We start from the raw sequence: 18,337 nt of genomic DNA on the forward strand, positions 1-18,337 counted from the left end.
TCCAAACTGTTGTGATACCCCATGCCACTGTAAACTTCTAAGAGGATGAGTGTAAAAAAGACAAACTTTTAGTATTATTATGAAAATTAGTTTGATCTCATGGGCCCACTGAAAAGGTATTGAAGACACAAGGATCCCCAGACCACACAGGATAACAATTCTATACTATTGGTATGGGGGAAAAGAAACAGGATTTATGAAATACCTACTATGAGCCAGGCACTGTGCTTAGTACTTTGCATACATTATTTGTTATTATCCTCATTTTGTAGGTGAGGAGACAGAGTTCAGGGCCATTAAGAGGCTCAGATCACACAGGTAGTTAATGGCAGGGTTGGGATTGAAACTTAGGCCTTTCTGCCTCTAAAGTAGGGGCTTTCATCAGTGTATCCCAAACCCATTTTTACTGATAAATTAAGTGTGGCCATAACCTGCTTCCATCCAGTGGTTGAAAGAAATAGGACTTTGCATTACTGGAGCAACTAGAGATTTTATATAATTACTGTTTCAGTTCATGTAGTTAAATTTTATTCCTGAAATATTGAAGGGAATTAATGACTCTGAGGAAAAGCATGCATTAGTGCTTGTAGGAAGTGCATTCCAAACTCTCAAAATTCTTTCTTTCTCGGTCTTTTTAAATCCAGAATCCTAGTACCCTCCAACTACCTTTTCATTCCTCAAAGTCTTGCAGGAAGGAATTGATAAAAACTAATTCTCACTTAGGTGGTAGGGATTTAAAGATACTTCTCTGAGGAGTATTTTTACTACCTGAAGATGGAGAATGGCTCTTATTCATTTTTGTAACCCCAGCAACCTGTACACTGTCTGGAACAGTCAGCGTTCAATAAATATTTGTTGCCTTTATAGACTAACAGAAAGTAAAAAGCCAAAAAGGGTGTTCTTACAACCAAAGAAAAGGGTGGAACTTCAGTCATCCACAGAGGAAATATGTTTATTGTACCCTACAAATCATAACATCCAGAAAACTACATATCTAACTACATGGAAAATCATTTGCTTTCATATAAATGCCCTTTATATTCAGTATTGATATGATCTAGAAACTCTAAAAGGTAATTAAAAATAAGTTGTTAATTACCAATATTAAAGCTAACATTTTTCATTACATGATGATGATGATGGTGATGATGATGATGATGGCTTTCCTCACAGGTGTTGGAGGTTTGGAGTGAGAGTGTAACTCCATTTCAGCTAATGGTGATGTTTTTAATTATGTCTCTCATCAGTGGTTTGTCTTTATTGTAGCTTCTGTAGTAATCAAAAGAAAGCTCCTAGTCATCTTCTCCATTTGTTTCATTTGGAAGTTTGATCTAATCTAAGAGGGAAGAGGCCTAGTCGTTGTGGAGAGGATCAGAATCAGGGCATAGCACATAATATGTGTGTTCTACTATAAACTAGTCTCTGCCTGATATCAATATCAGTTTTGTCTCTAGCTAAATTATGTTTACATTGCATGCAGTGTTTTAAACCTGCAGATGGATAATGCAAATGACAATTGTGTTCAGTGATTAAGGAAATATGTTAATTTAAAATTTGAAAATAACCATGTTAAAAGTAATAACTTCCAGATCTCATCCTAAAAATACGGATGGAGATTGGCTCATAATTCATGCAACATTATTAAATCTTTGTTGTGTTGTTTGCAATTCTTTCTAACATTCTCTTTCACAATTTTAAACCCAATATTGAGTTGTCCATCTATGAAAAGTGATTGACAGACAAGGTTACTAAACTTGTCTTGTTGGTGTGGCTGCTCTCTTAGAAAAATGAAAAATATTAATTTTCTATCAATCTCCAGGAGAGATGACTGTTGTTATAAAGTTTAAGGGACAACTTGGCCTATCCACGTGTTTGTCAGTAAAGTACCAGTCTCAGAAGAATTCAGGTATTAATTATATGAGTTTCTCAGATATTTGGAATCCATTATCACTGGCAGACACTTTCTATGCATACTGATGTCTTATTTCTACTCTGGGCCTTGGATCTCTTATTAAGATGGGCAAAATAGTCATCATATATGTGTCAAAATTACCCTGGGCAAGGTGTATTCTAGATCATAGAGAATATTTAAATGTGATCAAGGCTTTTTTTTTCATCACTGTAGTATATAATTCTGGATTACTGAGATAATTGTATTCAGATAAGTAATTGTAGGTTTGAAGTAATAGCATGCTGTGGATCTTGGTAAGAGTGTTTCTCAAACAGCAGAAATGGCTAATCTTTTACAGTCACTTCTAACCACTAATTTTCTCCTTAAAAACCCACCTTGGACTAAAGGGGTATGTGAAATATTTGTTCTGTGCTCCTGATATTTCCTATCATGTAGAGAAATGGCTGTCACTGTGATGCACTTGGCCTCCCTCCATCTTTTTGCTACTTTTCTCCCTGAGAGGTGGAGTGACACAGTTAATGGCTTTGGAAGCGGCAATTGGATTTGATTAGACTCCCCTCTTCTTTTTGAAAGTGAGCTACATCCTCTTTTTTTCTTCATTTGCTCTTATAAAAAGACTCTCCACACATTTCATAGGGAGCAGCCTGATCTCATACAACATTGCCTGTGTCTGGGTGGATATCTCTGTTAATTCTGGAATTCAGTATCCAGAAACGCTGTTGACCAATATCATGAGCTACATCTTCCAGCCTATCCCTTATCAGTAATAAAAGCTCATTGTTTTGTCTTATTTCACAATAGATGCAGATTTTAGGCAGGGAAGGGGCAACCTTTTAAGATGCCAACACTAACCTGTGTCATCTACCAAACCATTCTTTCCAGTGCTCACTATTCTTCCATTTACCTGTCCATTCATCAGTTCCATTCTTGTTCTACCTACCTTCCCACCAAACTATATTCGATCTGAAACAACTGAAGTTATCGCTATGTTTACTTGTACGTAGTATAACCTAGGATCTTAGATGGAAAGAACTCAACATCCTAGCAACTGAATAAAAAATCAATAATGATTTCCAGGGAGAGTTTTCCCTTTGGCATTGTGAATTTAAAATTGTCCTGATCTCCTTGCACAAGGTACTGAGGGAAAAGAAGTGATTCCTTTCATGAGCACTAAAGTTATCTGAGACTTTAAAACAAAAAGAAAATTAATCTCATAAAATCTTAAGTTACCTCTAGTGTGGAGTAATTGGACTACTCCTCCTCACTTCCAATATATTTTCTTTTTAATTTTATTTCCTTCATTGAATGTTATCTCCAATGGACTTTGGAATCTTATTTTACTCTAAGTAGGTTAAAAATATGAAGAAAGGTTGGGTGGAAGCACATGATGTGATTTCCTTCATGACTTCCTCCTCTGGATGTCTCTTGGGTTCATGCCACTCTAAAGAATGCCATGATAGAGGGGCACATGCTTGTAAATTGCTAAGGTCAGTGGCTCTGACCTGGCCAGAATGTCATCTCCAAGCCACCATGAATTTCAGGGATGGCAGAAAGTAGATATAGTCTATGACATCTTTAGATCTGAAAATTCAGATACAAGCAGCATTCATTCTATTCCTCCTTATGTGTGACTGTACTAAGTATAGTGGGGAATATGAAGACACAGCACACCTAGGAGCAGTGTATTCAGTTGCACAACCCTGAAATTTTCTTAACGCTGTCCTAGAGTTCAGAGTGTGTATCAGGGATGCCCAGAATTCCAGAAACTTGCAACACATGCAGAGGGCTAACAGGGCCTAGGATTTGGGCTCTGGATCACGTAGCATGAGGTATATACTTTAAGGACTGATTTTTGAGCTTGAAACCCTACAGTTGGAAGAGCCTTAGAAATTAGCTAGACTAGCTTCCAACTCCATGTAGAAATCTCCACTACAGTACCCCTTAGAGGTAGTCATGCAGTCTCAACTTCAAGATCCCCACTATCCCCAGTAATTCCTAGCTCAACAAGGCAGTTTGCTGTGTGCTTATAAAAATTTTGTATAAAATTGCATGTTACTTGTGTATTCATGTGCATAATTTAAATGTTTATTTAAAAAACATTTTCTTTCTACAAAGTACTGAACGGAAGCTCATATTACCAGGACAAGAGAAAATGTGGCATATTGTGGTTGTTGAAAGAGTTGGTTACCAATGGTGACTATAAAAGATGAGGATTCATGTAGAATCTCAACCCAAAATGAGAGAAGAAAAATCCTTTGGATTTCTCTAGTAATTTGCAGGGAGTATACTTCTTTCTAGAGCTAAGCACTAGCTGTGCTACCAAAAGCTCTCTAGCTGCCATGCTTGTGGAGTAGGCAAAAGTTGTACAGAATATCTCTCTGGATTTCATATTATCAGGGAAGGTGAAAAACATTTGCAACAATTGAGGCAACATTAATAAGAGAAAACAAAGGAGTTTTAGATTTTGATAACATAGAAAGAACTCAAAGCTTAGGCAAGATTGCCAGCCTTTCTAATTTTAGCAACTATGAATTTGTATCCACAGGTCCTAAAACAATGGCTTGCTCAATTTGATTTTTGGTTGAATGCGTCACAGATGAGGAAAAAGAGAAATACCCTCCCCCTGCTGACCCAGTGAGGTATATAACACGTTCAATAGGTGTAAAGTGTTTTACCCCAAGCATGAGGCTTGATTTTTTAAAAACTGGTTTTTTAAATTAACATATGGTGTATTATTTGTTTCAGGGATGTGGGTCTGTGATTCATCAGTCTTACACAATTCACAGCAGTCCCCATAGCACATACCCTCTGCAATGTCCATCACCCTACTACCCCATCCCTCCCACCCCCCTCCCCTGCAGCAACCCTCAGTTTGTTTCCTGAGATTAAGAGTCTTTCATTGTTTGTCTCCCTTTCCAGTTTCACCTTGTTTCATTTTTATCCTCTCTTCCCCTATGGTCCTCTGTTGTGTTTCTTAAATTCCACTCATCAGTGAGATCATATGATAATTATTTTTCCCTGATTGACTTGTTTTGCTTAACATAATACCCTCTAGTTCCATCCACATCATTGCATATGGTGAGATTTCATTTTTTTTTTTTTAAGAAGCAGCAGCATCTGAGGATCCATAAGACAAAGATGCCATGGCTAAAGTTATCAAAGAAGTAGGGTGCAGTGGGACAAAGTTTCATAGAAAAGGAAGAGGAGGAGAGGAATCACTGTAAATGGATACAGACATAAATATACTGTAAATGGATACAGACATAAATATGTATGAAATACATATGTATGTATTTCATAGGTATGAAACATAATAATAGATATGTGACTAATCACAATGGAGCGAACAAGACTGTCTTGAAAAACGTAAATTATAAGAAGGATTCCTAAACACAATTAGAAACAAAGTTATGTCCTACAAACCCTCAGGGTCTTGGTCACTAGGATTTTTCTTTGAAAGCACAGAGGCAGTTGAGAGTAACTCAAATATGGGCAACCTTAATTTGGGATGTGCCATAGAGCCTGCAGAGGCTTACAAAAGCTGTTGATTATTACCTATTCCTAGTGATCCTTTGACACCATCAGAAGATCAGGGAGATACCTTTAAAGATTGTGGAATTCCAAGTAGTGAGTGAATCGAAAGGCCTGGGAACCTAAGAACATAGGTTCTTTTTTTTTTTTTTTTTTTTTTCTATTTCTTTTTTTCAAAGTTTGGGCCTTTGGAAGAAGTGCAAACAGGATCTGCAAGATAGCTTCCTGGTGTATAGATTGTGTCAAATAACAGAAATTGTGCAGATACGCTTCCAAATCTGGTTATAATGGAGGATAGCAGGTATGACAGGAAATGGAAAACTAAGATTAGGAGTTACCTGGTAATTAACATGAGAAAGCTAATGCCCAGACACAGTATGTGTAATCAAGTAAAATTTGTATTAGAATGAATAACACTATTTCCCCCCAGATCCTTTGCTCTTTTGGAGTGCTTTCAACCAGTCTCCAAGTTAATGCTGGTCCCCAGATGCAGGGCACTTTCGCTTGTATTGGGGTATTACTTTCCAACCGGTCACCTCTGGTGGCTCTCTCCCTCTTTTGTTTATCTTCTGATATCAGTCGTTGTTCCCACTCCGCTTTACCTGACCACTGGCGTCTTCTGCCCCTGTAGAGATCCAGACGTGTATAATTCTGATCTCAGGCTGATTTCATGGGTGATCGGAGTTCTTTGGTAGAGAATCAGCTCACTTTGGGGTACAGGCTGAAAAGTGAGACAGGAATCCATCAGACTCCTAGAGGAGAACGTAGGCAGTAATCTCTTCAATATCAGCCACAGCAACTTCTTTCAAGATATGTCTCCAAAGGCAAAGGAAACAAAAGCGAAAATAAACTTTTGGGACTTCATCAAAATCAAAAGCTTCTGCACAGCCAAGGAAACAGTCAAGAAAACAAAGAGGCAACCCACGGGATGGGAGAAGATATTTGCAAATGACAGTACAGACAAAAGGTTGATATCCAGGATCTATAATGAACTCCTCAAACTCAACACACACGAAACAGGCAAACATATCAAAAAATGGGCAGAAGATATGAACAGACACTTCTCCAATCAAGACATACAAATGGTTATCAGACACATGAAAAAGTGTTCATCATCACTAGCCCTCAGGGAGATTCAAATTAAAGCCACATTGAGATATCACCTTACACCAGTTAGAATGGCCAAAATTAACAAAACAGGAAACAATATGTGTTGGAGGGGATGTGGAGAAAGGGGAACCCTCTTCCACTGTTAGTGGGAATGCAAGTTGGTGCAGCCTCTTTGGAGAACAGTGTGGAGATTCCTCAAGAAATTAAAAATAGAACTTCCCTATGACCCTGCCATTGCACTCTTGGGTATTTACCCCAAAGATACAGATGTAGTGAAAAGAAGGGCCATCTGTACCCCAATGTTTATAGCAGCAATGGCCATGGTCGCCAAACTATGGAAAGAACCAAGATGCCCTTCAACGGATGAATGGGTAAGGAAAATGTGGTCCATATACACTATGGAGTATTATGCCTCCATCAGAAAGGATGAATACCCAACTTTTGTAGCAACATGGACAGGACTGGAAGAGATGATGCTGAGTGAAATAAGTCAAGCAGAGAGAGTAAATTATCATATGGTTTCACTTATTTTTGGAGCATTAACAAATATCATGGAGGACAAGGGGTGTTAGAGAGGAGAAGGGAGTTGGGGGAAATTGGAAGGGGGGTGAATCATGAGAGATTATGGACTCTGAAAAACAATCTGAGGGGTTTGAAGTGGCGGGGGGGTGGGAGGTTGGGGTACCAGGTGGTGGGTATTATAGAGGGCACAAATTGCATGGAGCACTGGGTGTGGTGAAAAAAAAATGAATACTGTTTTTCTGAAAATAAATAAATTAATTTAATAAAAAAAAGAATGAATAACTAAACATGAGCTCATAAGGATCTTTCAGACTTGATGAAATAGAACTTCTGCTTCGAAGTTGGAGTGGAAGGCTGATAGGAAGGCCTACTGCATGAGGTCTTGGAGCAGAGTTACATCAATACTATGTACACCTGTCTGAAAATCTGTGAATTGTGCTGTCAAAAAAGAGAGCTTGCTGGCATTCTTTGGTCAGTTCCACCAACTGCTTTTTTCCCTCATTCTGTTTTTTAAAGTTTTTATTTTAATTCCAGTTATTTAATATTCCACTGGTCATTATTAAAATACATACAGACCTGTGTTTGAGGAGAATCATCAAGATGAAGGGACTCAAATGAATGTCTTATGAAGATCAGAGGAAGGAACTAGAAATGTGGGAATAACAAAAGGACAATAGGCTTTGGACTTGGAAGTTGATCCCAGCTCTGCCACTTACTGGCTGTGTGACTTGGGCACTGAGCCTCAATCATTCAAATCAACGAATGATTATTGAACTTCTGCCATGTGTCAGGCAGTGGGCTAAGCACCAGGTCTATGATGGTGACGTATACAAGCCTACTCCTTGCCCTTATGTAGTCTAGTTTCTTTAAGAGTAAAATGGGGTTGGGGCACCTGGGTGGCTCAGTGCGTTAAAGCCTCTGTCTTCGGCTCAGGTCATGATCCCAGGATCCTGGGATCGAGCCCTGCATTGGGCTCTCTGCTCAGTGGGGAGCCTGCTTCTTCCTCTCTCTCTCTCTCTCTCTTTCTGCCTGTCTTTCTACCTACTTGTAATCTCTCTGTCAAATAAATAAATAAAAATTTTTAAAAAAGAGTAAAGTGGGGTTCATAATAGCACCTACCTGATAAAAATCACTATGAGGATGAAATGAGATGGTACACAATACACTTGGGGAGTTTGGCTTCTGCACACAGTGCTGGGGCTTAGTAGGTGTGTAATAAATGGCAACTCTGTGTACATGTAAGGATGCATGAATGTTTTACTTCTCTTCAAGTATTTGAATGAATGTCCTATAGAAGATGGGATGAGCTTTTCTGTATGCTAGAACCAGGAGCTAATAGGTAGAAGCCTTGGAAAGGGGTAATTTACTGCTTAGTAATGGAAGGTGGTTCTAACAGAACTGACCAAAGCTGAAATGAGTTGTTTCAGCAGCTTCAGAGCTCTCCAGGGTGGGAAGGAATAAAGCAGAGTAAATAACATCCGGACAAAATGTGCCCTATCTTAATTCTTGGTTGTGTGGTTCCAGTGTTTGTTTCACTGTTTGTTTCCCTTTGCTTGTGCAAGCTGCATAGTGCAGTCAGATGCAGACCAGGCAGTGGACTTGTTTTCTGTTTTTTTCTGCTCCAGATGTGGCCCTTCTGAAGTTTGCTTTTTAGACTGAAATACCCGGCCAGGGATAGGATGGGACAAGAGAGGCAGCCAGGGTGCAAAATTTAAGGAGACACTCATTCTCAGGATCATGGGAGTGCATGGGTGGCAATGGCATGACCCGGAGACTGAATGCCTTATTACATTTTGTGCCTTTGGCATTCCTTTTGTCACACCCTAGTTTTAGCCCTGTTGAGATATGAAGACAGTAAAGAGTGGGTTTGCTTTGCGAGTTCTTTCAAACATCAGTGACATCAACCTGCTCAGGTTCAGGCATCTTGCCTGCCAGTTATGGTTCCCCCTGCCCAAAGCTGCTTTGCCCAGGGGGTTGATGAGCAAGGGGCACCTCTCATTCCGGGGGGACTCCAGCTTGTTCATCTGCTGCTCAGGTGCCAGTGCTGACAGGATATGGAGCATTTTGCACCTGGTGAAAACTTGCAGTACTGAGGAAGTCTCCAGGGGAACACTCCGTGAAATAAATAACTTTTCAAAAGACATGTTTATGGCTATTCTCTCACCTCATAAGTATGTGCCTATTCGTCTCTGTCATCAGAGAAGCTGTTAATCTAGGGTTTCATAGTTTTCATCTCCTCATCCATCTCTAAGAATCTCTTCTTCCCCACCCCTTTCACTGAACCTGCCTCTGGAGAGGTGCTTTTGAAGACTTTGGTTCCCTTGCCTAGCCATCAGGGATCTGGGATATGGGCTCTCAGGCCCTGAAAAAGCCCAACCCAGAACACCTTTACTAGCACTCAAGGAAACTATGGAACTAGGTTGAGGAAACTCCCCAGGAAAATAGTCCTGAGGACAAAGGTATTGAGGCAAAGCAGCTAGAAAACTCTATTACCTGTAACTTGGCAACCCTCTATTTCCTGTGTGCAAGGCCAGGAAAAGTTGTCACCCACAGGATCTATAGTGCTTGGCATGTGGAATCCTGCTCCATCTTGGAAACCAAGTCTTGAGGTGGTTTAGTTGCCCTATTTAGACTACTCTGCACTTCCTTATTTTCCCTGTTGTGGGGATTCCAGAGAGGAATATAGTGGGTTGGCATGTAGAGAGGATTTGGGGATCAGTGGTCAGGCTCTAGGGCAATGAAATTAATACTGTGGGTCAAAGAGAAGACAAAGAGATATCCTCTACTTCTAAGCTTCTGGGGAAGGGTGTCATGGGGGCAAGAGTGAGAAAGGATTTTACCCAGAGGTGGGTGAGTATTGAGAGCTCCGGAGTACATCCTGGCTCCCTTTTTCATTTTTGGGAAGAGCACTTAGTAGATAAAATGCAGTCCACCCCAGCTCTTAACAGCTTGTCCCAAGGCCTTAAGCAGAGGGGTCGGTGAGCTTACCGAGCCAGATTACCTTTTAGGAGCCTCAGAAAAAGTTGGGAATAGCTTCCCCACCTCAGGCCAGTAACAGAAAGAGTCATTTCAGCTTGCTGAATTGCGCAGGTGCCTCTACGTAGACTCCAAGGAGATGGGCCCTGACACACCCACAAGCTGCCTATACAGCAGCCTTGCTGTGAAGCCAGGGCAGAGTGTCATCTGGCTACTTCAGAGGATTGAGTGGTTGGAAAGAATTTGGAGGGAAAACTGCAGGGGACCTGTGGCAGAAACACGAAGAGAAAACAAATCAACCAGCAAGGTAGTGCCTAAGCAGTTGCTATAATGTTGGGAGATGAAAGTGGAGTACAGATGGCCATAGGCAACTAGGCTATGGGTTTTCAGTCTGCGCACCTTAGCAGAGTGATTACAGACTCTCTCAAGCCCGAGAAGAGGTGGGGCAGAGTTTGTGTGCTGTATTTACATGCACAATAAATCTTGGACAAAATGGTGAGGGATGCACAATTTCCCTTTGGTCTACCTATATTTTAACCAAGCCAAACAAATGTGAGTAAAATGTGTGTGTGTGTGTGTGTGACAAATGTGAGTAAAATGTGTGTGTGTGTGTGTGTGTGTGTGTGTGTGTGTGTGTGTGTGTAAAATTCCTAGAGGCACATAGGATTTAGCAAGCAGACCAGCGTTGAATGTCCTTTATTGCTGCCTTCCTAAACCTCTCCTGCAGCCTTTGTTCCTTACCTCTCCTATAGGGTTGCCAGCTTTCCTGGTCCCTACCCCCTTTCTGGTTCCCGATTTACCTCTGCTTCAGGTCCTCAGCGCTTTTCTCTCTCAGCTTCTTTCTCCCTGCTGCTCTCCCTTCTTGTGTCATGTTCTCCACACTCGCCTTCTCTGAGCCCCTCTCTCCCACTCTCCTCCCTTCCCTCTTAATCCCCCTCCTGCTTTTCTTCCTTCTGATCCATCTGCTCAGACCTCCCAGATTTCTCCCCTCCGGGGTCTGTGTTGATGTTCTGCTCTCTCCCTTCCTTCCTTCTAGTACAAGGCAGAAAATGCTAAAAACCTTAAGTCTTTGCATACACTGAAACTGCTCTAATTCATCTAATTGTCAAGAGGAGGTTACAGGTAGGAGAAAGGGCAGAGTTAAGGTCAGTCTGAATAAATGAAAAATCGAAGTAATAGAACATTTTGAAAGAAGTGTAATTGTATTACTTTCAAGTACATCCAGTAATACTGCTAACTGGAACAGAATCTAAGAGAGTCATATAAGTGCTTTAACAAAGAGATAAGAATCATGTATAATTAGCATTATTATGCAGCTGTTAAGGCCCTCACTCTTAAATAGGCTAGTTCACTCATTTGTATGCTAAATCTATTAGGGGACCTCTTTTTGTGGCTACAGATAAAATCCCATTACAAAATTTCTTTATAATCCTGATTACCATATCACTGCAGATAGTCCATTATAACAGTGCTTTGCTGGTCTGGTTATCAAAAATTGCTAATGATAATGTACAATAAATGTGTTTTCTGGTCCCTATAGTTATTCCCTTGCAAATACTGTGAGCTCTTTCCATTGCAGATGCTAAACAGGAGAGGGAAGTGGAGATGATTTCTTTTTGAGCAGAGCCAGGTAAATGTGTGTATTTGGGTTGCTGTACACACATCTCTGGCTGTCTACTAGTGAGCACTTATACAAGGGAGAAGGAGTTAAGAGGATGGTATGTATAGTAGCATATGTTAGGGAGTCTGGCTGAGTGTCTGTGTGGATAAAGGCATGGTAATACCTGGGTATCTGTTTAGGTCAATAATTATATAGGTGTCAGGATGTATGTGTCAGAGATCTGAATCTTTTATAGATATGGGCATATTTTATGTATGAGCAAACCTGTATAAACAATTGTGTGAAGGATAGAGAGTCTGGAAACCGCAGTTTGACTCAGTGTAGAGCTGTGTGAGATTTGTATGTGTGCATGTGAGAAAAACAAAGAATATGTGCTGTATACATTAGTAATTCTCAAAATGGGCCCCAGTCCTCTCCTAACACAGATCGTTGAGTTCTCTCTCACCATGTTTTTCTTCTGTTTTGTCTCTCCCTTCTCTTTCCTTCCTCCTGCCGTCTTTATTTTCTCTCTCATTTCAGAGCAAAATCTCAATCCTCAGCAAGTTATATCTCAATCTTGTCTTTTCTTCTCCATCCATAACCTTCTCAGTTTTCCCCTCTGGGAATATTCACTCAGGATTAAGTCCAAACACCTTTGGGAAAGGTGCCCAGTGTCCTACTAGGTGCTAAGGAACAGTCAGTGAGGGAAAGCTGAGGGAAAAGCATTCTAAGGGTGGCAATAAGTAACAGAGTTGTCTTCTTTGGTGAGAACAGCAAGTTTAGGATATATAATTCCTCAGGTAATTCTCAGTCTGTCTCCTTTAAACACCCCAATACCATGGTGACCTTGGCTTCCGTGTTCTAGTCATCCTCCTCACTGCTCCCTCAGCCCCCTCAAGGAAGTCCAAGCTTTTAGGCTTTGTTACCACTCACGGCTCTTCTACTTCCATGATTTTCCAGAACTCTGAACTTTGGTCTCCCTTACTATACCCTCATATTCATTTAGTTATTCATTCATCCACACAACAAATATTTAGTGATAGATACTCATGTGTCAGATACTGTTTGTTCCTGGCATGAGGGATATATCAGTGAGCAAAAGGGACAAAAATTCCTGCCCATGAGGTCATATTCTAATGTGGGGAGACAGATAACCAGCAGAAAACATAAAGAGCATGTAAATGATATACTATGTTAGAAAGTGATGAAGTAGAATGAAATAATAGAGATTGGGAGTATATGTGGTCAAGTGTTGCCATGAGAGTCAAAAACTGCAATTTTGAGCAGAGTAGTCTGATTTGCCCTTATTATTATTATTATTTTAAAGATTTTATTTATTTAACAGACAGAGATCACAGGTAGGCAGAGAGGCAGGCAGAGAGAAAGGAGGAAGCAGGCTCCCTGCGGAGCAGAGAGCCCAATGTGGGGCTCGATCCCAGGACCATGGGATCACGACCTGAGCCGAAGGCAGAGGCTTTAACCCACTGAGCCACCCAGGTGCCCCCTGATTTGCCCTTATAAAGAAGATGACATTTAAGCCAAAACTTGAAGGAGCTGAGAAAGTAAATAATGCAGATTTCATGGGGGAAGGGGAAGAGCTTTGCAGCATTTAGAATAGCTAGTGCAAAGGTCTTGTGATGGGAGCATGCCTGGCATTTTTTAAGGCCCTGGAAGATGCACAGGGGCTTGAACAGAGTGAATTGTTATCAAGAAATGTGATCCAGAAAGGAAATGGAGAGAGGTGGAAAGATTTATTCATACACGTCTTGTCTTCTACTGCTTATTGTTTACTTTCATTGTCATTACCTCCTGTATAAAATGCTTAATAAATCGGGCTCCATAGACTTAAAGGGAAAGCATGTATAAGGAGGTTGGAACATTATAGGCCCTTATGGAATGTTTCCTCAGTTCCTTCCTACTTTCCTTACATACACTCTGGCTGGAATTCTCAACAAGAATGTAAAGAAAATATCCTTTTTTGTGGGGTCTTTGCCTGGTTTGGAGATCAGGGTAATGCTGGATTCATAAAAAGAGTCTGGAAGTTTTCCTTTTCTTTCTATCTTTTGAAATAGTTTCAGGAAAATACGTATTATTTCTTCTTTGAATGTTTGGTAGAATTCTCCAGGGAATCCATCAGGTCCTGGGCTCTTGTTTATTGGGAGTTTTGTTTTTGTTTCTGTTTTTTTAATTTTTTATTTTTTTAATTCCTTTTCAGTGTACCAGAATTCATTGTTTATGCACCACACCCAGTGCTCCATGCAATATGTGCCCTCTACGATACCCACCACAAGGCTCACCCATCTTCCCACCCCCGCCCCTTCAAAACCCTCAGATTGTTTTCAGAGTCCATAGTCTCTCATTGTTCATCTCCCCCTCCAATTTCCCTCAACTCCCTTCTCCTCTCCATCTCCCCATGTCCTCCGTGTTATTTCTTGTGCTCCACAAATAAGTGAAACCATATGATAATTGACTCTCTCTGCTTGACTTATTTCACTCAGCATAGTCTCTTCCAATCCTGTCTATGTTGATACTAAAGTTGGGTATTTATCCTTTCTGATGGAGGCATAATACTCCATCATAGATATGGACTGTATCTTCTTTATCCATTCATCCATTGAAGGGCATCTTGGTTCTTTCCACAGTTGGGCAACCGTGGCCATTGCTGCTATGAACACTGGGGTACAGATGGCCCTTCTTTTCACAACATCTGTATCTTTGGGGTAAATACCCAGTAGTGCAATTGCAGGGTCATAGGGTAGCTCTATTTTTAATTTCTGAAGGAATCTTCACACTGTTTTCCAAAACAGCTGCACCAATTTGCTTTCCCACCAACAGTGTAAGAGGGTTCCACTTTCTCCACATCCTTTCCAACACATGTTGTTTACTGTCTTGTTAATTTTGGCCATTCTAACTGGTACAAGGTGGTATCTCAATGTGGTTTTGATGCGAATCTCCCTGATGACTAGTGATGATGAACCTTTTTTCATGTGTCTGTTAGTCATTTGTATGTCTTCATTGGAGAAGTGTCTGTTCATGTCTTCTGCCCATTTTTTGACGTGATTATCTGTTTTGTGTGTGTTGCAGCCAGTTTTGTTTTTCTTTTTCAACACTTTCTTAGCAATTCAGGGTCTCTTCTGGTTCCATACAAATTTTAGGATTGTTTGTTCCAGCTCTTTGAAAAATGCCAGTGGAATTTTGATCGGGATGGCACTGAAATTATAGATGGCACTAGGCAGTATGGACATTTTAACAATGTTTACTCTTCCTATCCATGAGCATGGAATGATCTTCCATCTTTTCGTGTCTTCTTTGATTTCTTTCATTGAGTGTTCTGTAGTTCCTCAAATACAGATTTTTTTACCTCTTTGGCTAGGTTTATTCCCAGGTAGCTTATGGTTCTTAGTGCTATAGTAAATGGAATAGATTCTCTAATTTCCCTTTCTATTTTTTCATTGTTAGTATATAAGAAAGCAACTGATTTCTGTACATTGATTTTGTATCCTGTCACATTACTGAATCGCTGTATGAGTTCTAGTAGTTCGGGGGTGGAGTCTTTCAGGTTTTCCATATAAAGTATCATATCATCTGCGTAGAGAGAGAGTTTGACATCTTCATTGTCAATTTGAATACCTTTTATTTCTCTTTGTTGTTTGATTGCTATTGTTAGAACTTCTAATACTATGTTGAACAAGAGTGGTGAGAGTGGGAATCTTTGTTGTGTTCCTGATCTCAACGGGAACACTGTGAGCTTTTTCCCATTGAGGATGATATTTGCTGTGGGTTTCTCATAGATAGATTTTATGAAGTTGAGGAATGTTTCCTCTATCCCTATAAAGACTTTGAAGTGTTTGAATTAGGATCGGATGCTGGATTTTGTCAAATGCTTTTTCTGCATCAATTGAGAGGACCATGTGGCTCTTCTCTCTTCTCTTATTGATTTGCTCTATCACATTGATTGATTTGCAAATGTTGAACCATCCTTGAAACCCAGGGATGACTCCCACTCGGTCATGGTGCATAATCTTTTAAATGTGCTGTTGGATCCTATTTGCTAGGATCTTGTTGAAAATCTTAGCATCCATATTCATTTGGGATATTGGTCTGAAATTCTCCTTTTTGGTGGGGTCTTTGCCTGGTTTGGGGACCAGGGTAATGCTGGATTCATAAAAAGAGTCTGGAAATTTGCTTCAATTTTTAGAAACAGCTTCAGGAGAATAGGTGTTATTTCTTCTTTGAAAGTTTGGTAGAATTCTCCAGGGAATCCATCAAGTCCTGGGCTCTTGTTTATTGGGAGGTTTTTGATCACTGCTTTAATCTCGTTACTAGATATTGGTCTATTCAGGTTAATTTCTTCCTGATTCAGTTTTGGAAGTTTATAGGTTTCCAGGAATGCATCCATTTCATCTAGGTTGCTTAACTTATTGGCATATAACTGTTGATAATAATTTCTGATGACTGTTTCTATTTCCTTGGTGTTAGTCATGATCTCTCCCTTTCACTCCCAATTGTATTAATTTGGTTCCTCTCTCCTTTATTTTGGATTAGTTTGGCCAGTGGTTTATTGATCTTATTGATTCTTTAAAAAAACCAGCTTCTAGTTTCATTGATGTGTTCTACTGTATCCCTAGTTTCTATCTCATTGATCTCTGCTCTATTCTTGATTATTTCCCTTCTTGTGTGTGGAGTTGCTATATGTAACTTATACAGCTATATGTAGAAGAATGAAACTCAACCATTCTCTTACACCATACACAAAGGTAAAATCGAAATGGATAAAAGACCTCAATGTAAAGCAGGAATCCACCAGAATCATAGAGGAGAACGTAGGCAATAACCTCTTCGATATCAGCCACAGCAGCTTCTTTCAAGATATGTCTCCAAAGGCAAAGGAAGCAAAAGTGAAAATGAACTTTTGGGACTTCATCAAGATCAAAAGCTTCTGCACAACAAAGGAAACAGTCAACAAAACAAAGAGGCAACGCATGGGTTAGGAGAAAATATTCACAAATGACAATACAAAGGGCTGATAGCCAAGATCTATAAAGAACTCCTCAAACTGAACACACACAAAACAGATAATCACATCAAAAAATGGGCAGAAGACATGAACAGACACTTCTCCAATGAAGACATACAAATGACTAACAGACACATGAAAAAAGGTTCATCATCACTAGCCATCAGGGAGATTCACATCAAAACCACATTGAGATACCACCTTATACCAGTTAGAATGGCCAAAATTAACAAGACAGTAAACAACATGTGTTGGAAAGGATGTGGAGAAAGTGGAACCCTCTTACACTGTTGGTGGGAAAGCAAATTGGTGCAGCTGTTTTGGAAAACAGTGTGAAGATTCCTTCAGAAATTAAAAATAGAGCTACCCTATGACCCTGCAATTGCACTACTGGGTATTTACCCCAAAGATACAGATGTTGTGAAAAGAAGGGCCATCTGTACCCCAGTGTTCATAGCAGCAATGGCCACGGTTGCCCAACTGTGGAAAGAACCAAGATGCCCTTCAATGGATGAATGGATAAAGAAGATACGGTCCATATCTATGATGGAGTATTATGCCTCCATCAGAAAGGATAAATACCTAACTTTAGTATCAACATAGACAGGATTGGAAGAGATTATGCTGAGTGAAATAAGTCAAGCAGAGAGAGTCAATTATCATATGGTTTCACTTACTTGTGGAGCATAAGGAATAACATGGAAGACATTGGGAGATGGAGAAGAGAAGTGAGTTGGGGGAAATCAGAGTGGGGAGATGAAGCATGAGAGACTGTGGACTCTGAGAAATAAACGGAGGGTTTGGGGGACAGGTGAGCCTGGTTGTGGGTATTATGGAGGACATATATTGCATGGAGCACTGGGTGTCGTGCACCAACAGTGAATTTTGGAACACTGAGAAAAATAAAATTTAAAGTAAAAAAAATAAAGAGTGTAAAGAGATTCAGTGAGACTCCCATAGTTTCTCTTTCAAAATCTTTGATTTCTTCTTTTCTCTCTCTCTCTCTCTCAACTATATTCCATTTTCAAGAAAAACTTATTTTTCTCTTCTTGTCAAAGCTGACTCTTCTCTATCTGTGCTTTTTATTCCCACTCTCCCTCTATTATCCCCTTTCTTGCATGCAAGAAACTTTTCAAACCCTTCCTTTCAGCTGGCTCCTGCTCTTCTAGAGACAAGTATGCACAAGTCTCCCATACCATAAAATACTTTCCTTTAACCCTACCACATACTCAAGCAACAGCTTCATCTCTCTCCCTATCAAATTTCCTAAAAGAGTCATGTTGCTTTTTCTGTTTCAACACACGTACAATTTGACTTCCAATTTCGTTTGTGTGTAAAACTGAACTCAGGATGATTACTAGCATTCTCTCACCAAATCCAAAAGCGTATATTTAGTCCTTTTCAGTCTTCGCTCCTTTGTGATAGGCTCTGATGAAAGAGCACAGATTTTGGAATAAAATGGATGTGGATTTGGACCCTGATGCTCCCCTTAAGTAACTTTTCTTTTTTTTTGAGCCACAGTTGTTGTTGTTGTTTCATCTCTAAAAAGAGGTTGATAATATCTACTTTGCCAGGAGCTGGCGAGGTTTAGAGACAATGAATATAAAGTATATAGTAGGGACTAATTAAGTAATTTCCCCCACCTTTTGTGATTGAGTTTTTTTTTTTT

This window comes from Mustela lutreola, chromosome X, assembly GCF_030435805.1.
Source record: "Mustela lutreola isolate mMusLut2 chromosome X, mMusLut2.pri, whole genome shotgun sequence".
In the NCBI taxonomy this organism is placed as follows: Eukaryota; Metazoa; Chordata; class Mammalia; order Carnivora; family Mustelidae; genus Mustela; species Mustela lutreola.